A 21,290-nucleotide genomic window follows, 5' to 3' on the forward strand; every position below is an offset into this window, starting at 1 on the left:
GCTTTTAAAGCTGCTTCTACAAGCACCATCCTCTCACCAAAGGCACTGCCACAAGGTGACACACCCTTCTCAGCTCTGCTCCTGCACTCTGTTCTCAGGTGGTCCCTCTGCTCCAAGCTGTTCTACAGGGCACTGCCAACAAACCAGCTCATCATCCACTGTGTCCCACCACAGAACTGTCACAACCAGTGGGGAAGCACCAAGTCATGCCAGCTGCAATACTCACCTGGTGTTCCAATGCACTCTGGCCCTCTTGCTACCCACAATAACTGTGACACAGACATTGGATCTGCCACAAATGTCCCTCCTGACTCTGCAGTGATGGCCCTCAGCTCCTCGGGGCATCGCTGCCCGGAGCGCACTTGCTGAGCAGTGCACTCCAGAGGACACTGCACTGCAGTGACACTTGCTCCCTTCAGCTGCTCTCTCTCTTCCCAGGGCTTTTCTTTCTCTGCTGGATCTCCAGGAAGGAAGGAGCAGCCACAGAAGAGCTGGCTCTGCTCAGCAGGGCCTCTGCTCATTTCCTGAGCGCTTTTTGACGCGTTCCATTTGTGACCAAGCTTGGGCTGGGATCCCAGCTGATATTTTAACTTCAGCCTCAATAGATTTCAAACTTCAGCCACTGTAAATAATTCCCTGACATGCACTCCGCCTGCATTTTGGCACTTCTGCTTGTGTACAGTATTTTTAATTTTTTTTTATTTAAAGTTTCTTAGCGCTCCCTGTGTCACCTGTCAAGAAGAAGATGGGCATCTTGGTGAAAGTGCCTGATCCTTGGTGCAGCCTGGAGACACCAGATTGGTTTGACAATCCCATGCATAACAGAAATCACATTCTCTCGTTAACGAGAGACAGATAAAGTGTTGTGCCATGTTCTTGGAGATGTTTACAGGACAGAGAATACTGGAACAACCACATGGCTCCAAACCAGGGAGCGATCAACATGAGGAACCTGGTTTCAGCAGTCATCAAGACCAGAAACTAAGCAGTCTGTAAACAAAAAGAGATGTAAAAATCCTGTGTTGTGGGAATCAATAAGAAATTTTACCCTCTCAGGCTGCTTTTTTCTAAGCCTTCTCAGAGTTGACTTATGCCTTAAGACATCAGAATTCCTCACGGAGCCTTGCAAAGCACTTAATAAGTATTTATTTAGCTTATGCTTATTTTTACATATGCAGCCAGCTCCAATGGGAAAATTAGTGTGTTAAAAGTTTATCAATTCATTGCTAAGCCATCTCACAGTCTGGATTCTGCTTAACAAGTGAGAGAGACCTTGCACTTTCCTCTGTGTTTTTGTGTTTCTGTCACACCTGCCAGATGAGAAGGGATCCTCTCACACAAAGTACAGATGGATACAGGCTGCCTGGTCTCAGCCTTCAGGCTTCCCCACGGTGCAGGTGACAACACCGGGGAACACAGCACTGAAGAGGTTAACAGGCATCAGCCTTCCCCTCCCAACCACCTTTCCTAGCCATCACAAGGAGGATTAGACTCTCTGGAAACAAGGATTCCACAGCAAGAAGCAATCACAAGTGCTGCACATGCCTTTCATTGGGTATCATCCATCCCACTGCCTTAACCTTTCATCAGGGTTCCTTTCACATCATACAAGAGTTGTGCAGACATCTGGGGCCTCCTTCCAGGCTCTCCCTTCTCCTGGGGCTTGATCTGAGGGCAAAGAGTGGAAATTCAAAACAAACAGTAAACAAAACCAAGCTCTCCTAAGCGTAAGCCACACATTTGTTTGGAAGATTCTTGGCTAATTTTACTCGCTGTTTCCTGCTCACTCTGGAATTTCTTTTTCCTTCTTTTTTTTTTTTTTTTTTTTCCCTTCCCTGACTTGGTTACAAGAAAAACAAAGGGGAGTGGGAGAACCCAGAAAAACATAAAAGGAAAAAAAAAAATATACTCCCTCAAGAATCTCTTGTCCTATGTCAGGGATATGCCCAGCTCTGTAACTGCAGAGTTAATGGACAAATCAGGGTGGAATTTTCTCCTCCTGCTTGTCCATCAGGTGGCAAACCCCTTCCAACATTGCTGCTTCTTCCAGATTGAGTAGGTAGGTCTGTTTATGGATGGCCCAAGCCTAAGCCCCAAACATCTGTAGGACTTGGCTCCAAGTCAAGGTCTGATCTGAGCTATCCTAGAAACTCCAGTTTTGTCTGGCCCAGAAGTTGTTGGCCATCTGCAGAATGGAAATATGAGTGGAAACCTGTCATCACAAGATGGGGGTAATTGGAGTGAATTGTAGGCAGGCTACTTTAAGCTCTTCAGGATGCTTCCCAACTGGCAGAAAACTAGCTTAGCTGTGAGAATCAGTAAAACCATGCTGGGTCCACATCACCAAAGGCTCCAGCCTTCTTCTGAAAAATTCATGGCATTCCAGGGTCTAATGGACAGCTGAGAGAAACCTTGCCATTTATTAAAATTCAGAAGTTTTATGCTTTCAGGTTAGGGTGTGAGGATATTCCTGGTACCCATGAGAGAACTCAAGAAGGCTCCAACAAGCTGGAATTCCTGACACCTGTACCAGGCACATATTCTGGGCACTCAACCCCTGTTGTTCTCACTGTGTCTCCAGCAGAGAGCAAATAGATTCTCTCCCCCAGAAACTGAAAAACTCAATTTACAGGACATTTCTTTGTGCATCATAAAGAAGCAAAGAAATACAGAATCCCCCTTCTTGTACCAGCAGCATGACTTGAGGATCAGTGAAAGTTCAGGCCCATGATACTGAACCATTTCCTTAAGGGGATTGTAGAGGAGAAAGGAAGGCTGGTTTTAAGCCAGGACAGAGCCAATCACATTGAGTCACTTCCAATTTCAAAGGTCAAAGCATTTTGGTGTCACCTTTTCAATATCCCCTAAAGGTTGTACTGTCCCAGGTGAAGCTGCCACAACCTTCATGTCTCCTAACCCATATTTTTCCATGATGGGAAAGGTTATTTGAATGAAGATTCTCTGACACTGAAGAAAATCTCTAATCTTAAAATAAATAAACAACAAACAAAGCAACTAACTATACAAGGTGACTCTCCATTAAAGTTATAGTTGTTTGCACAGTTAAGACATAATTAATGTACAGAGTCAGGAAGAAAGGTGCCTGTCATTGAAGTGAAAGCACAGACAGAGGCAGCAGTGTTGAAAATTAAGGGGAAGAGAGTGTGCAATGATCTTTTTTTCCAGGGGTGAAGGGCAAGCCAGCAACATATCAATGCCACTCTCACAGGCCTTCCAGGATGTCCTTTACTACATGTTTCTGTGTCAATAGCTTCTTTCAAAGCTTGGTCACCAACAAAGAAGTGCAACTGTTTGTTCTGCCTTGGCACTCTATTGCTCATGGGTTCTGGAGGAGAGTCCAAACTGAGTTCTTTAGAGTACCTAAGCCTTGCAGAAGTTTCATAAGCTGTTTCTCATTATCCCTGATTGATCAGCAGGGAAACTGAGGCAGCAGGAGGTAATGCACAAGGCAGTGGTGGAGGAGAAGAGAATGCCTTGCCCCAGACCTGCAGCCATTTGGCTTTGCCTAGCAGACAATGTTGGACCCTGGGTAAAGGATGGAGCTGTCACACCCAAATGTTATTTTTAAACCGCGGCTATTGGGTTTGGCACAAACTGCAGCAAAGCACAGCGTGGCCAAGGCAGCCCTGAGGAGCAAGTGCCCTGCACAGATGGAGCAGCTCTGGGGAGAGCTCCTTGTGCTGCAGCTCTGCAGTCGGTGAGTGGAGCCCAGCCCAGCTGTGCCAGGAGCGCAGCAGAGCTGCTTGGGCAGGGAGGAATGGCAGGATGGAGCAGCTGCCTCCCCCAGGATGGTGCCCTGGCCAGGGCCGCGCCTGTCAAATCCATAGGGGGGCAGCAAACCCTTTGCAGTCATGGGACTACATTCCCAAAATTATCCTCCTCCTCGCTCGGCCCCTGCGCTGCTGGAGAGCCCCACGCACGCTGCACCCTCTGGAAGGTCAGCATGGACTCTGCAAGCTCAGGGGAGGGAAGATGGGCCTCCAAAGACTCTTTGAACTGGCCATGGCCAGTTCAGCTCAGCAACCCAGCTGGGGGGGCATGACGTGTGCCTGAGCCCATCAGTAGGGCTGGCAGGGCTCTGGAAAGGCAGGCAGCACACAGCTGGCTTCAGGTGTTGATACAAAACCTACACTTCCAACTAAGACTGCCAGAGCCCTTTTGTGGGCCAAGGGATGCAGACTCACTTTAGAGATTTGGGGCGTGCAGGGCCCAGGATGCTCGAGGCTTTTGCGATTGCACTGGTGTGTAACAGCACAGGGACAGCCACGCTGGCTCAGCACACAGCTCCCTCCAGCTTCCATGGTGGTCAGCAGGAGCAAAGACCATAAGAAAAAAGCACACATGGACTTACTCCACCCCCGGGATGCTCCCCTGCCTCCAGAGGTACACAACTTCAGTGAATTCTGTGGTACCCCATGTCCTCATGCTCCCCTCTCACAGCTGCAGCTTTGGCACACAGCAAACCTGAGTTTAAGAAAGGGGCCAGAACTTGAATTTAGTCTGTTCGTGCAGACAGAGCTCAGATTGAAATTGTACCCCAATGAACATGAACCCCATGTCAATTATAACTAATTAGCCCTTTAGTGACCCTGAATCTCAGGGCACCAACTTTGCTTTCAAATCCACACTAACTCTACCCCCACCGCACCCCCAGATTTCTGGTCAAGCATCTCTAAAAACTTGCATTCATGCTATACTCAGTCACCCAAAAAACTGAGAGACCCATTTGCTCTCTGCACAGGTCCAGGAGGACAGACTAGAAAGGCACAGGTGACTTACCCAATATCCCACAGGCAGCCAGTGGTGAAGCTGGGATTAGCTCAAGCATTTTCCACTTCTCCCCTCCCAAGCTCCAGCCCTTTCCTGCTTGATTTTGCATTCTCCACCCAGCTGTCTTTACTGAACAGTGCCTTTTAGGCAGCTGTCAGGTTTAGATGAGTGTCTCCACTCCATCGAATGGGCTGTCCCCCTTTGTGCTGTCCCTGTGTGCTGTTAACCCTGATTTCCCACTGGAATGAACTAGGAAAAACAAGACAGATAGCTCCATGGCAGCTGGGTAGGAGTTCAACTCTCCCTGTCCCTACCAGAGACAGTTTTCTTTTCCTTTTCCCCTCTCTACTAACAGCTTTCCTAGAACCCTTTTTTTTTTTCCAGCTCCCTCGGGAAAAAAAAAATAAATAAAAAAAAAATTCCTTGATTTCCCTCTATCCTTCTAAAAAAAGAGTTAGGACCTCAAGGTCCTAATCCCTCCAACAAGCTTCAGACACAGTGTTAACCCTAGAGAATGATGAACAGGTGACAAACAGGTCACCCTTTGTTTTTATTTTCCTCCTTAGAGAGAGAAAAAGAAAAAACTTTAAAAATCAGTTCTACCCATTCCTTTAAGCTGCTCCATCTTAACACAGACATTTCCCCTTCCTCAGCCCCTGAGCAGCCTCTCACTGCTTGCCTTCACTAATAACATCCCAGACTAAACAACTCCATCCCTCTTTCAGTGGCTCACCTGCCTGCCCTGGCTGCTGCCTGTCTGAACTCAGGCAAGGGACACCAGTTGCTAAGCTGTACACAGCTCCCAGAGGAGAGGGGGAAAAAAAAAAAAAAGAATCCTGGGAAGTGAAAAGAAAGGGAAAGGGAGAAGATTTGGTGGCAAGTTAAGAAATGGACATGCAGGTGCAGGGAGATGCAGCCCTAACAGAAGAGGGCCCTATAAAAAGACCTCAACCATGCTGGCTCTTTGCAGAGGGGTGCCTGCCATCCCCAGATTTATCTCAACATCTCTGCAGCAGTAACCTCTCCAGCCTTTCTCCCTTTTACCTTACAACAGCACAGCATCCTTCCTTCAGGATCCCAAAGAGTGAGGTTTAGAAAGCCTTCTGTCATGCCCAGCTGTCAAGTGCCCAGGACAAATACAGAAACAGAGGGGAGACTGCCTGTTCCCAACACAAACCTCTGTGATCAGTGCTGCAGTGTGTCAGACTAAATGATCAGACTTTGCCACCACTTCTGGCCATGAGGATCCAAGCACTGAGGGAGGTGATGGGAATCCATGCAGAAAGCTCACAAAGCATTTCCCTGAAGATACCTGACTTGCAATTCTCCAGAACTTCACAAGCAGAAAACCGCCCTGAGAAATACTAAAACAACAAACCCTGAGCTCTGAAGTTTAAATAGCAAAGGTAAAGCTAGATAAAATTTTCCTTGGTGTTGCTGTGAAAGCTTTCTATGAATGCCAGTGTTTTAATTCCAGACTCTAGCATTTGAATTATCTTTCCCTGAATGACCATGCAGGTCAGCATCAAGCAGAGGTCACCTCAGTGGCATTTATGTGACACCTGGCACAGTCACACCAGTATCAGAGCAACACCTCAAATGATGCAGCAAGACCTTGCCATCATACAAAGCAGGCTTAGTTAAGTTAAGCACTTAAAATGCCATGCTTCTTGGACACCAGCTATTTAACACATCTATTATACTGAGAATTACAAAGGGGCTGAAAGGAAAGAGAGGGATGGTTTCCTCCAGGGCTCTCCTGAGTAACTACCAGCAGAAAATCTTTGACAGAGTCAGATAGAGTAAAAGCCTTGACAGCAGCCATTTCCACCACACTACAAGTTTACAGCCCAGGGTGTGACATTTGAAAAGCATTCAGCAGCATCTGCCAGGGAGAAAAGAGGAATGAATTCTGCTGAATCCACACCCGATGCCACTATAATGCATGACAGCAAATCAACAAGGCAGAGAGCAGCCTCTAAATTATTTGTAGTGATACGGGACACAAACATGAAGCAAGACAACCAAGTGGCACGAGACCTCCCTGGTGAGGAACACCTGCACAGACAGTGGCAAGCAGCAGGAAGACTTGGCAGGACAACGAGTGCTCCTGCCCCAGGCAGGCAGGAGAGGAGAGGGCTGTGAGCTGTGCACACTCCCAAGCACTGCTGCCAGCCCAGAGCAGTCTGCTCTCTGCAGTGGGGCTAAAGCCACTTCAGCAATGCAGAAGAGATGCTCTAGGAGCACATGTCAGCTGCACAGCACACAGACAGACTCACAGAACCTGCATCCTATCACTGAGGGCAGCCAGCAGCTCCTTGTCCAAGGGCCACCAGCAGACAAAGCTGCCATCACCTAGAGGTGGGGACAGTGGCTAGGAGGGGCCACTGTTGCTTGTGTGCAACGTAATAGCAGTGCTGGGCAGCACCAAAATCATCATCAAGCAATTTGCTCTGGTTTATACTCCTGCCCTAGACCTCAGACCCATGGCAGGCACAGCCCATGGGAGGAAGGTTGGGGCAGCCCAATTGCAGAAACTGTGGGAAGCCAGAGCAACCTTGAGAAATTGTCTCATCTTTGCTTTCCCTGCAATCCTTCCTGGCTTCTCTCCCCTCTCCTCATCGGGAAGCATATCTCAGTGGTCAGGAGCAGATCAAAGGCCTGTGTCCTGGCAAGCTGCTCTCCTCCCCTGGGACAAGCCCCAAGGCACAAGCCCCAAGGCACTCTGCAAAGGGCACTTGCCCCTCCAGCCACCCTCTGCTGCAAGCAGGCAAGAACACTGGTTCTTCCTGCTCTTTCATCTCCCTGTTTGATTTTCCTTGCCCTGGTTCTCAGAGCTTAAAGTCAGTGGATGGTTTGTTAAAAGAGAGGGAAAACAAGCCATCCCAATGCTTGAATAGCTTTGCAGTGAGACTCCCTCATGGAAAGCATGACTGAACATGTGAGAGGTTTTATAATCTAGTTTTGAAACATAGGTGAGGGTTATACCCTGGGTTTTATTATACTGCCTATAGCAAGGCGTGTTCTAGGGAGAAGTCCAGGTATTTTATAGGTGCCTGGTCAGCATTGCCAGTTCCACCCATCCAAATCTGACATGTTCAAAACATTGAGAGACCTGCTTTAAATAATCACGAGCCCTTCATTATTTAAAACCCCAAAAGACAGACCTTCCTTTCTTTGCCATCTGTTTTTCTGAGGTTTTAAGATTTATGCCACCAAACTCTGCGTGTATAAAGGCGCAGTTTGGTTGCTTTTTTTCTGAACTCAAACATACAGAGCCAATATAAATCCTTTGACCCCAGGACCTCAGTCTTTGGAGAAGAAAAAACATCAAATACAGGAAGATTGCCCCAGAATTGACAACTCTTGTTGCTAGTTTCCTTCACAATAAATTTTTTTGCATCTTTCTGACAGCAGGTCACAGGTTGCCCTAATCATAGGGCCACAGCTATCAAGGAGGGGAAGGCATTTGGGACAAGGTTTTGAAGAGGAACAGTCATGGACATACATCAGAATAACAAAGCTGACATGTTCACCCAAAGGGTATCTCTCCTTCCGCTATTTCAAGACACATCATGCATGATAAGATTACATACACTGCATACATCCTCTCAGTTTTGGGTGTGCCTAATTTCCTCTCAGCTTTGCAGTGGCACCACAGATAACAGGAGAAATCAAGATGGAACTCTGCTCTCACTTCTAGTACTGTCCTACCAGAGAGCTCCACAAATTGTCCAGCCTTACACTGGTACAGTGAGCAAAAAATCCACTCTGCCCTGGATAACACTGCTAAGCCTGGCCACAAATAGGACACCCATGTGCCTTAAACAGGATTAGGCACTGCCTAAACTTTGCAGTCCATTTTCAGAAATTTAGAGACAAGTGTTGTAACAAGACCTCGATAGCACAAAGCAGACATATAATGCTGTCTTAGTCCATAGGTTGAGGATCCTCCCAAAAAACAGAAACCAACAAGACACAGAGTCACTGTGATACCTAAACTTATAGTATCAGCCACAGAAAAGAAGCTGTGGTTGAACTGTTTTTTATTTCTCTTTGATCTGTGCCTGACTCTCCAGGAGTCACCAGTAACCAGGAGTAATTTATAATAAGCTTTAGGCTGCTCTGATTTATTCTGAGAGCTGAAACCAGGTGCAAGGAAGTTCAACAGCCAGCATTTCTTGGCTTTCATTGGGGGAGCAAAACACTAAACACTACAAATCCCCAGTGTGGCATACTTTGGGCTTCAATACAATGGGCAGACAGCATATTCAGAAAGCATGCAGAAAGGAATCAGACTTTTTGCAAGTAGGATGCACTAATTGCTTCTTGAGAGCTCTTTTTCTAGCTGCAATTTTTGACCCTAGAACAGCACTCAAATCATGCTGGCATGAGTAACAGAAAAATAAAAACCACTGACAAAATTAAGGGTAGGACACCATAACCTTGATGACTTTCAAAAGGCAGAGAATGAGGGGGAGGTTCCCCATCTATTTTCAATTTCCTGACATGACATGCAAAAAAAAAAAAAAAAAAAAAAAAAAATAGGCAACCCAAAGTCTGATTCAGAAAGCAGAACTGCAGAAGTTATTCATTATCAGCAGGACTGATTGGAAATTCAGCCACTGGATTGGAAAAAGTCACTGGGCTTTTCCTTACACTTACAAATTGTTCACAAACAGATTCTAATTCTTCCCAAGTAAATCTACAAATTTCAAAACTATATCCCTGCAGGTTAGGAAGTCCACAACTATAATGGGTCAGCATCACCTAACTCCTTTTGGCTTCTTTGAATAACTCAGCCTTCACCAGCCCATTGAACAAACTCAGCTGCTCTCTTGGAGCTGCTCACATGTCTTTTCTACTTGGCTTTTTACTTTTTGCTGTTCAAGGAATGTGAACCTGCACTACATGGTTTAATTCTATAGCACAAACAAATGACCAAAGACTTTTAATATAAGAGAACAAACAAGGCTGAATGATGAAGAAGTTACAGTTCACATTTTTTGGACAAAAAACACTTTTGTGCTAAAGTTTGAGAAGCCTTTTAGATTCATAAGCATTGTCCCCACTGCCCAAAGGTCATCTGCATACTCATAAATAACCAATAATATAACTTTTTGGAGACCAGCAAAGCCAAGTTACATTGAGAGTTTGCCAACATGTCCACAATACTCTTTACTCCATTAGTGCACCAGACCCTGCAACAGAGCACTTGACTCTGTCCCTTCCAAATTAAATTAAATAAATGAGAAAGAAAAAAAAGCAGCAAAGAGAAACCAAAATCCAGCTGAATGAGTCAGAACACCATGTGATAGCTGTCCCCTTGCAGACCACTCTGCAGCATGTGCTTCCACCAGACTGTATATGAGATGTCAAACCATTCAGTCTATAAACTCACTTTATTATAAATACTAGCATCCTGTCCCAGTGGGTTTGAGGTTGATTTTTTTTTTTTAACAGTTTTAATTCAAGCCTAGCTCCATCAAAACAGCAATGCTACAATATTTCAGAACAAGTGGGTTTGATTTCAAGTACGCCAAAAGGCAGAGGGAGGGAGATTGTAAAGGGGAACAGCTAAATCTTTTTGCTTTCTCTCCTCAGCACCATTGCGAAATCTTTCTCCAAAACACAAGAATGAAGTCAAGTTTCCATGTTTTAAACAAACCCCAGTGTGTTGTTGTACTACGCTTCTGCAACAGGGAATACAGGTCAAGATCTTTTGGACCTTTCAGATTTTAAGGTATACAAACTCTGGCAGCATTGCTATCTGTACTTCTCCTCATCTTTTTTCTCTCCACCCCTGATCTTTTTCCTCCACTGTACTTCTTTTATGCTTGTCTCTTGCTTTCCTTTTTCTCTTCCCTCTTTCCTTTTACCTCGCCCTGGAAAGCTGCTACAAGATGCAGCTTCAAACCAAAGGCCCTGAAAAGTTCCCTTATGTTCATCAAGGCATTTTCCACTCTCAGGTTTTCATCCAGTGGGATACAAATACCCAAAAAACACATATGTGTGTGTGCAGACAGCATGCACGAATGTGCGCACGCACACGTAGAGCGTCAAAACGCACGAAAAGCGCGTTTGCGTGCGTGTCCTTGCTCTTGCAGGTTAATTCCCTTTCCCCCCTGCAGCCTTGGGGAGGTTTGCAGGCTGGATGCTGCAGGCTGGCTCTGTGCATTGCAGAGCGTGTCAGGATGAATAATGGGGGCCAGCGGCTCTGCCAGCGGCTCAGGGAACAGCGAGTGCGTAAAGCGGCGGGATTGTCCGAGCAGCGCACGCAGCTTCGGCCCGGGCTCCAAACGCACGCCCAGACCCAGCTGCAGGCTCCAAGGCCAGCAGGAGCACGTTGCCCCATTTCTGCTGGCCCCTTGCAGCAGTGTGAATTACAGAATGCCACCCAGGAGTACCAGGAACTATTTCCCAGCAGCTCAAAGTACGAACGCACTTCGGCAGATGTTTAAAATCAACATCTGTACCTTGGAGCTTGTAACAGACTGCACTTGGTCTCATTGAGCTGGAGGATCAGGGGCAGGTCTTCTGCTCTTAAACCCCCCTTGATTTTAACCATTTGCATGATAATCATTTAGATGAAGGTCCAGGCACAATGCTATACCCAACACAGGGCTATCAGCTGGAAAGGAATTACTCCATCCTAGTAAAGAGGTGACAGGCTCTTCCTGACACTTTCAAGGACATTTTTCCTGGAAATCATGTTCATACATACCTTTACTCCAGTTAATGAAAGATGAACATTCTTCACTCAATATTTCAAACCATTTGAACAGCATAAGTTTGAGAGCTCAGCACAAACCTTCTTGGGCCCAAAGTTTGCTCACGAAAGGCTAGAAAAACCAGCAGAGAAAAACAAGGAAAGGTTAGCACAAGAAACAGAGCAGAGAGAAAAATCCAGATGAAAAGATACATTCAGTCTATACAGTATTATGCCTACAAAGAATGTTATATCCCAAGAGCTAGAAGCCCTGTAAGTGCCAAAATCCAGGTTATTCACGTACCAGTAACTGGTTGCCTTGAACATGGTTGTGACACAGCCAGTTTTTTTCTACAGGACATCCCCAGAAATTCTTCCCTGGTGCCCATCCAAGTCTGAATTTTTCTGCCTGTCTCCCACTGCCTTTGTTCTGCCTCATTCTGTACATCTCCACATTAGTTTCTCATCCTCTAGGACTTGGTCTTTCTTGAATTTTGAACCTCTGCTTACCATCCTGAAGTTCCTTGCCCCATCAACAGCCTCAGTTGCCTTCCCTTCTCATATGTGCAATTCCCATCTCACTTTCCATCTGTACAATTCCTTTCCCAGTATCAGTCTCCTCTTTCATTCTGACTTTCAGTAGCATTTCCAGTCCCAGCCCTCCTGCTGGTCCTCACTTCTCCCCTTGTCTTCCCATGCCACACTTGAGTCCAGCTGCTCCCTTTGCTGCCTTCTCCCTCACACTCAGCTGCCAGCAGTCCTTCTGCATTTGAAGTTTGATTGCACACCTCCTCCCTGCCTCCTGGGCACCACCAGAACTGGAGCCACCAAGACTGCAGCAAAACCAGACAGCTTTTTCACCAACTCCCCAGAATCATGGTGCCATGAGAGTCATTAGGAAGGCTCAGGGATGAAATACACTGTCTTGATTTTTGGGTAAGTGCCACAGTGATGCACTATTCAAGTGGACTCATCACAGCATTTACCAGATTCTCACCACCATGAGCAGACTGAGATTATATTTTTGGTTTTTCTCTTCTCCAAAACATATAACACAGCTGAAAACAATCAGCTTTTCATAGGAAAAACAGCAGGCTCTTCCTCAGTCTCAGAGGGTTGAACTCATCTGTCTAAAAATGAGGAGTCTGTTTGAAACAATTTTTCTAAACTACTTCTGTCATGAACCCCCAGGATGCAATTCATTTCACTACTATTAGGTACCTATTTTCAGACTGGCTGATTGAACACCCTCATCTTTCTCCACACAGGATGGAGAAAGTTTAGTTCAGATAAGTTACATGGAATTAATGCCTAATAAACAGCCAGCACTAAAAAAGAGGTGAGTTCTACCTCCTAAGGATTCCTCGATGACATCTCAGACTCATTCAGAGAGAAGAAATCAGCTGCCTCAGTGAAGTAACAACAAAAAAAATCTTGCATTTTGTCTTTTTTCAAACACAGAAGGACAAATTATGGAATTTTCTCCTCATCTTATTCCTGGAAGTGAGTGAACCGTTTCAGATTACACCATCCCAAGAAAAATCTATCCTGAGGCACATGTGTGGCACTGTAAACGACAGTGAGAACAGCTGAGATTGGCAAAATCAGGAGCAAATGAATGCAGGGTCTTATGATAAGTGTTGAACACCTTCCCAAGAGATATTAGTCCCATTTACACCTCAGGTAGGATACAGGGAGGCAACTCTCCCTTGCTTTGATTTGCAATTCTTCTTCAGTGTCACCTCCATTTCTCAGAGAGGGATGGTGTGAAGATGGTTGTATCTTCCTTTAAATGTCCCTTTGGGGAGGGGGAAGAGAAGGGGGAGGCAGAGTTGCTAAAAAACTTTTTTTGCAATTCAGTTACAGGAAAAAATGTGCCTGAAAAGTGACTTTCCAGAGCCAAGAGCTTCACAGGATTCAAGAGTTCTTCCAGGGTTATAGGATATACAGATACATATCACTCACAGTAACATTCTGCAGGCTCCAGACTCCACCAAATTACCAGGCAGTCTTTCCAACAATTAATGAGAGGGTTGTCAAATATTTATAACAGAGCACAGTGACTCCTTCCAACACAGCCTGCGGAGGTGCACAGCACATCTGCGTATTTCAGCATAAGGGAAAGAGTGAATTTTGTTTCTTATATGAAACTAAAAGATAGTAGGACTAAGGAAACAGCATTCCTCCTTACTCCCTTCTGAGCTAGGTCAGTACAGTAAGTAACAAAATGCAAAAGTGCAGGTCCACCCCTGCCTTCAGCTTCACCAGGAGAGGAATTCTAGCCTTAACCTCAGGTCTTTTTGTTGGCAATGGCTTTGTCAAAAACTTGGCCATACCCTGCAGCACTTGGCCCATTGGCAACACGAGCACCAACCAGGAGAAGCTGTGGGAAACCTGTGCCCAGAATCAATACAAAAGAGACAGAGGGCAAGAAAGAGCCCACTTTGGTGCCTTTCTGTGCATGGAGATGGCACCAGGCATAAACCCAGGAAAACACCCAGCCACGGTGGTGAGTCCTATCCATGTCCTCACTGGGCATCCATGCCTTGTTACCAGTAGGAAATGGAAAGTCCACAACAAGCTGATTCTGGATGTTATTACTAGACAGTATCAGGCAGCTTTAGACACACTTTGCCAAGGCAGGGCAGCCCTGAGCTTCAACAGCTAAGACTTGGCTACCAGCCTTCCCAGCTCTTCTTAGAGCCACACTCGGTCTCCTTCAGTAAGAAGCCTTCTCTATAGAAAGGGACACCCAACAACATTACAGTGGAAGGTGGAGAGCCTGGGAAATCCTTAGATGCTGGCTCATGGCAGGTTTGAAACACTTCTTCTTCACAATAACAGAGCAACAGGTGTGTGGGTAAAAGTCCAGAGAGCTGTGCTGGGTGAAAGCAGTAGATGCCAGGGAGGGGGAACACCTGCCAACGTGACAACCTTGCAACTAGTGAAAAAGCCTTGGATATAACCCTTGCCAATAAATCCCTTTTGGAGGAATAAACCTGTTCTTTTAGCTGTCTTGGCTCTACACTCTGTGGCTGGTCCAAAGCATTTGTCTTGGAAGACGTGGCCTTTGACAATCAAATTGCCAGACATTTCAGGTTTTATTGCAAGCCCTCCTGTCCTGGAAAGAGCTAATGAAGATCCCACTGTACTCCTGGGCCTGTGAGGTCCAACACCTCATGCTTGTGGCTTGGTGGAACGTAGCTCTGCTTATGGCAGCCACGCTTTGCAGCCTCACCCCTCCCTCCCTGTAATCCCACAGCCTCGGGAGGAACCCTCTTTCTGACTCACAGCAGATGCTCCTTTTTCTCTTCTCTCTCTTTTTCCCCTGCATAGTTTGCTGACTAACATTCAGAAAAGGGGTTTTGCCTCCCAGAAGACAGACAGGGCATTCCCCAAGGGCTGCCAGCTGCAAGCATGGGATAACTTCCATTCCTGTCTCGACAACCAGTGACAAGGTGTGGGTGTGTGTGGATGGGGTGGAAATCCCCGGAATGCCACAGCTGTTCTGCAGACAGGGGAGACAGATTTCACAGCCTGGGCCTGGGAGGCACATGCAGGCACACATGGGGGGATCTGGGACTGACCAACACCTCACAGGGCCACCAAGAAAGTGTCTCCAGATCACACCTTTCATGGGCAGCACTGTCCAGCCTCTTCCCACCTCTGCTGGCCAATTTGTTCCCTGGCTTTGGGAGAGATGCAAAAAGGCTACATCACCACTCACCTTGCTCAAAAGCACTGGTCACTCACCTAAAGCCAAGCCCAGCTATCCCTTCCCCATGCTCTTAGAGTTGTCTGGAAGCAAAAGAGTCACATGCTGTGTCTATGTTCTACCTTATGACATCTTCAAGCCTTCCCCTCCCAGATCTGCTCTGGTTTTTATATCCTTATACACTTCCCTGAAAGGCATTGTCATAATGCAAGACAAGGGGGCTGTGGGAAGAGCCAACACACATTTTAAAGGCCAGAGCAACATCTTTAAGGTGTTGGGTTTTTTGGTAATCACTCCAAACTCCCCTTTGTATGAACTCTGGGTCAGAGCCTCCCTATTTCACATCACTGAAGTCAGGGACCCTCTTCATCCTCCAGAAACTGTGCAGCTTGCTCCCCACACCAGTTGGGAAGCTTGCCCAGTCAAGTGGATAAAAACTCAGCAAGGGTAGAACTGCCCCAAAAAGGGGATCTCACGGAGTTTTGCAGCCAAGCTGCACCATGACTGCCACAGCAAGGTCACTGTCCTTGATTCTGTTCTGCCCAGAGCACGCAGTGAGCTGGAGGCAGGAGAGGTCTCTGCCCATTCCTGCAGGGGTTAATCCCATCCCTGCAGTACCCTGCTGGAGGAGCACAGGCTGCAAAGGAGAGGATATCGGGAGAGGACTCCCCAGCCACGCAGTGTGCCATCTGTACCGCAGGGAGGCTGTTCCTCCTCAACAACAACCACCAAAAAAAAAAAGGTAATTTTTCTTCTCCCCCCCGCTCCTCCCCCCTTCCAGAAAGTCTTGGTTTCATCCCACTGTGGAACAAAAACAAATGCTCTAAACCGCAACATTTTTCACAAACCGGAATTTCTTGCAGTCTGGCCAGCCTTGGTGGATCAATACCAGGCATTTCTTCCCTCCTCTGCTCTGGCCTTTCCCTTCCAGCCTCCTCCCCCCTCCCCACTCACCGAGGGGAATAAGGGAGCTGGAGGTGTCAAACGGAGGAGTCGGGAACGCTCCAGCTCGGATTTAAAAGGGACAGAAAAAACACTGGCGTCAGCCAGAGCACCAGGGCAGGCCTTGAGACCTTGTTTTGGATTTTGCAGAGACTATCCCTGGGGAGAGCCGCTTTTTTTTTTTTTTTTTTTTTTTTTTTTAAATGCATGGTTTTGTTTGTAAGTTAAAAGTCTCAGGATTTGCAGTCTTTGAAGCATGGTCAGCCTGCCAGATGGAATTAGTCAGTGCCTTTCTGTCGGAAATCCCAGGCAGATGAAGCGGGATAGAGGGACAGCATTTCTCTCATTTACCAGGAAACCCCCTGCGCTGACACCCACAAATTCAGCCAGAGAGCTCTGCAGGACCCAAAAAGCAAGCAGCACTGAAGGCAGGAAGGCAAGCAGAGGTCCAAAGCTTTCATGTGCATGGATCACTGTGGCACCACTGAAGGCTGTGGCCCCCAAGCAGATTTATACTGCTCAAGATCCAGCCCAGATGTTTTGCTGGTCCTTGCCTGAAGCTATAAGATGTCAGTGGACTTTCCTCTGCTTAAAAGTGGTGCTGAATTTGGCTGTCCCTGCCTCTGACTCACACCATCTTTCCATTTCTTCCCACCATGGCCTGTTTCAAATCTCCCTATTTGTGGACTCCTCACACTGAGCACTCTCACTCCCAGGTGAGCAGTCTCCTGCCATATTCCTCAGTGAGCTCTTGCCTCCCTTCACACACACCCTCAATCTCACATCTAAGCCCAAGAACCATCTTTGGCATTTTCCCAATCTCTTTTCTCCTATTTGTTTCTTTCCTGAGCCCACCGTTTGAGTGGGGCTGCACTATTCAACCACTGAGTGTCTTTCCTGAGCTCCCCATGTCTCTGCTGAAAGCTTGAGGTCTCTCCTCAGGCAGTCTGCTGACAAAATTACACTTGGAGAACATGCACATATTTCCACATCATCCGAAACACCACCCAAGAGGAGAGCTAGTACCGCTTGTTCCAAACACGAAATGTATGGGTGACAGCCCATCACAAAAACATCCATGGATGTGGGAAGGGTTCATGAGTGCTAGACTGGAACTGAGCTAATCACTGACCAGCTGAGACCTCAGCTTCATTTCTCACAAGGTTTGGAAAGGGCAGAGAGGCTGCTGGGGTGTTGGTGCATAGCAGTGCTATCAAAGCAGCCACGCATACAAATGCATAGAGACAGCACATTTCACCTTTGAGCTCTCCAAACCTCCCAGCAGCACAGTGGTTACACCACCAGGGTGGCCCAAGAAGCACCTAAGTGACCACAGTGCTCAAATACTTGAGGAATAGATGGATCTCTGTGACTGAGGGATGGATTTCAGTGATGGGTCTCTGAGCAAGGTCTTTGTTAACCAGGCAAGAGGTAGTATCTCAAGATCAACAAGCATGTGCAATTTATTACTGGTTTTATGATAAATAACTGAACAACCAAAATCAGAGCCAGTTTTTAAAACTCTTTACAAAAGCCTTGCAACTGCTCTGCAATCACACTAGCAGCAATCAGCCTGTGGGGTAAATGCTGGCTATCTGCAGGGATGAACATCTTCCTTCCAATCCTATCAACTCTGTACCAGGTCCTCTGAAACCCCCAGTACATCCACAGAGTAACACGGCCCTGTGGTGATTAAATGCAGCTCCAGCCACCTGAACATCCACATCCCAAATTCACCTGCACTACAGGAAGGTAAAAAACAATGCCAGAGAGCTGGAACCAACATACAGCTGTTGCCAGCACTGTTCATGATACTGGTAAACACCATGAAAAAACAAGACCAGTCAAAGCAAACAAAACTTTTTTCCAGCACTCAGAAAACATGGCAACTCAACAGGTCAATCCACCCTTTTCCATCAGGTCTATCCATGAGCCCAAGCTGCTGCTTCTTCAATTCCTTCCTTCACATGGTGCCTTCTCTGGGCCCCTGATGGAGCACTGACTAGTTCAGCATCTTTAAATTCAGAGCACAGACTTAAGAAACCTCAATCTCCAAAAACACCAAATCAGATCACCAAAGCAGGCAACAGTGTGCAGCTGTCACCTGGGCTCTTTACTACAGGAGTAAGCACTGAGGCTTGCTCAACCAAGCAAGAAATGCATGCTTGGGGTGGGTAGAGCAGAAGCTGGACTCCTACATCTTGATTGCACTCTGTCTGCTCAGAAAGACATGCCACTGCAGAGCACAGCATTTGGCTTTCATCCACCTCACACCTTCCCTCCTCCTTGCAGTCTCCCAAGCAGCCTGGCCCCACCCATACAAGGATGCACAGGAGTAAGGTTGAAGGGACCACAGGGGTCATCTGGTCCAACCTCTCTGCAAAAGCTGGCTCACCCCAGAGCACACTGCACAGGATGGTGTCCAGATGGTTCTTGATAATCCCTAGTGAGGGAAACTCCACACCCTCTCTGGGCAATCTGTTCCAGTGCTCGGTCACCTGCACAGTGAAGAAGTTCTTCCTCACATTCAGGTGGAACTTCCTGTGCATCAGTTTCTGCCCATTGCTTGGCACCACTGAAGAGCCTGGTTCCATCCTCCTGACACCCTCCCTCCAGATACTAACAGACTTTTTTGAAGTCCCCACTCAGTCATCTCTTTTCAAGACTGATCTGGCCCAGCTCTCTCACCCATTCCTCAAAGGAGAGATGCTCCAGACCTTTGACCATCTTCATAGCCCTCCACTGGACTCACTCCAGGAGCTCCATGTCTCTGTTGTTCTGAGGAGCCCAGAGCTCAGCACAGTACCCCAGGTGAGCCTTCACCAGGGTTGAGCAGAGGGGCAGGATCACCTCCCTTGACCTGCTGGCAGTGCTCTTCCTAATGCCCCCAGGATACCATTGGCAACAGGAACACACTGATGGGTCATGGACAGCTTGTTGCCCACCAGGACCCCCAGGTCCATGTGCCTGCAGAGGGGAACAGACCTAGGCAGGGGCTGCCCTTACCAGCCTGCAGAGGGGCCCCCATGGACTTTGTTTCCTTGCTGCAAGCAGAAGGGGACAGAGAACAAGAGAAATTTAATTTACTGGAGGTCTGGCCCCATTATGTATCACTTTGTGCATATTTAAGGGATGCTATGAAGCTGCCAACATGGCCCACAGCTGGGCAGAACATGAGTAACCCTAGTTTAGAGGAAGAGGCAACAAAAGAACCTAAGAGAGGTCTGAAACCAGGAAAACAGGCTTGTTTATGAAGCCAAAGAGAGTGCAGCATATTCCAAGACCAAGGGAATTTTTCTCGCAACATTACTTTGCCTTGGCTACCTGGCCACTCTCACATAAACAATGGAGACACACCAAGAAAGCAAGGAGACTTCACAGAGGTTATAAAAATATCACTTGTGTAATTAGACTGAATCAAAACTCATGACTTTCTGGTTGGAAGGAATGTGTGTGTTTCCCCTCTCGTTTCTTTTTCTCCTCTTTTCAGTTTTTTTTCCTCATAAAAAAATCTAGATAAACAAGAGCCCTAGGATATTGGATGGTTCCTTGCATATTGTTTAAAGAGCAGAAACAACAAAAACAACAGCAACCACCGTGGAGAGGAGGAGAGTTTGTGATTGATGCTGCACTGCCCCTGTTTTTCTCTGTTTGCAGGAGCCCTTCTCACCCTTGCTCTGCCCCACACAATGTCCAGCCCCAGGACAGGATGGGGCACCTTCCCATTCCCACTCTTCCCCCAGCCCCAGCAGCACACTGCCAATGGGTCACGCATGTAACTAACTGTGGCAAATTGGATTTACATTCCTGCCTCTCTCCTCGGCTTCACGGGCAATTCACTCACTGCCTCCTTCCAGACAGATAACTGTAAACAGAGGAGGGGAAAAGACACCCCTCTAGACAGCCCTGCCTGCCATGGCTAGTTCATGAACTCTGCAAGGCAGACACTTCCCACTGCCCTGCACAAGGAGCCACAGCCCTGCGAGATCTCCCCCACACATTCTCATCCACGGTCGCCACCAACATTCACCCACTTTCTAAAATGCTTTGGATTAACAGCATGAGTGTTGCCAGCTTTCAGCTTCAAAAATGTTGTGTGTGGCCCTAGAACAGAATGATATAGGCTTCAGAATAATAAGATTTAACCAACCCAAAAGTATTTGGAGTATTTTTCATCTGTTTTCTTATTTGGACCCTTGAGGCTTCATATTTTCAAGTGAAGTTATTTTCTTCCAGGATCAAGAGAGCTGGAAATGCTAGTCTGAAAAAAATAAAAATAAATAGAAAGCTGAGAATCTCATTCAGCCTCTTGATTCCAAGAGCTCAAATAAAGACCACAAGTCTCAAATAAAATCCACAAACATCATAAGCTTCACAATGATATTCAACAAGGGATGCCAGTGTTTAGAAGCATGAAATGATAATTCCTACCTCACTGGATCTGGTTCTATTTTCTTTTTCTCACCTCAAATTCAATGGCTGTTTTTCTCTTCCTGTAGGGACTTTATTTCTAGACAAACAAATCAATTTCTTCCCATACATCAGAGGGTGTAATCCTATCTATCTGCTAATTGCTTTTGAAATTCTTTAGTCCTTGACGCTTCACGAAAACAAACAATTCAATAGAAGACAAAAATCCAAGTAATGGTCTTAATGAGAAAAACTGCATCAAGAGTTCCCTGTTTATCCTTTCTGTTAGTTTACTGCTGCTCAATCAGCTCTTGTGTGCCCCTAGGTTATTCTCTTCTGATCCAACAGAAGATGGATATAGGGACAGATGGAGAGCAAACACTTGAGAAAGAGAGACCCTGAGTGGGAGAAACCCCAAGCTCTTCTGAGCCTCCCTACCTATGGGGAGACAAAAGACAGTGCTTTTAGCAGGCAGCTTCAGAGTTTCCAGCACTGCCCAAAACATTTATATTTTCTCTTTTTTTGCCCAGCAATCATAGATAAGGAGAAAAAAAACCCACAAAACTATTTAGAACAACAAACTTCCTTTTATTTCCTGTCATCAGAGTAGCCAAAGCTCCCCCTTAGAAAAGGGTTTAGAAATATGGTGATCCCTGCCTCCTTACACATTTGCTGTAAACACACTCTAAAGTCATGCTGTGCTCCTTTGGGGCACATTTGGCA

At 46.6% G+C, this 21,290-nt stretch overlaps 1 long non-coding RNA gene across 3 annotated transcripts in view; it reads right to left on the minus strand.

Annotated features, from left to right (window-relative positions):
- The window catches only part of LOC130254452 (uncharacterized), a 189,518-nt gene that overhangs the window by 146,039 nt on the left and 22,189 nt on the right, over positions 1 to 21,290 (minus strand). For all 3 annotated transcript variants that reach the window (XR_008840738.1, XR_008840737.1, XR_008840736.1), the window contains exons 2-3: positions 20,308 to 20,418; positions 11,516 to 11,633 (exon numbers count right to left, since the gene is read on the minus strand). This is a non-coding gene — a long non-coding RNA (uncharacterized LOC130254452). The remainder of the gene's footprint in view (positions 1 to 11,515; positions 11,634 to 20,307; positions 20,419 to 21,290) is intronic.

This window comes from Oenanthe melanoleuca, chromosome 5 (genome assembly GCF_029582105.1).
Source record: "Oenanthe melanoleuca isolate GR-GAL-2019-014 chromosome 5, OMel1.0, whole genome shotgun sequence".
Classification (NCBI taxonomy): Eukaryota; Metazoa; Chordata; class Aves; order Passeriformes; family Muscicapidae; genus Oenanthe; species Oenanthe melanoleuca.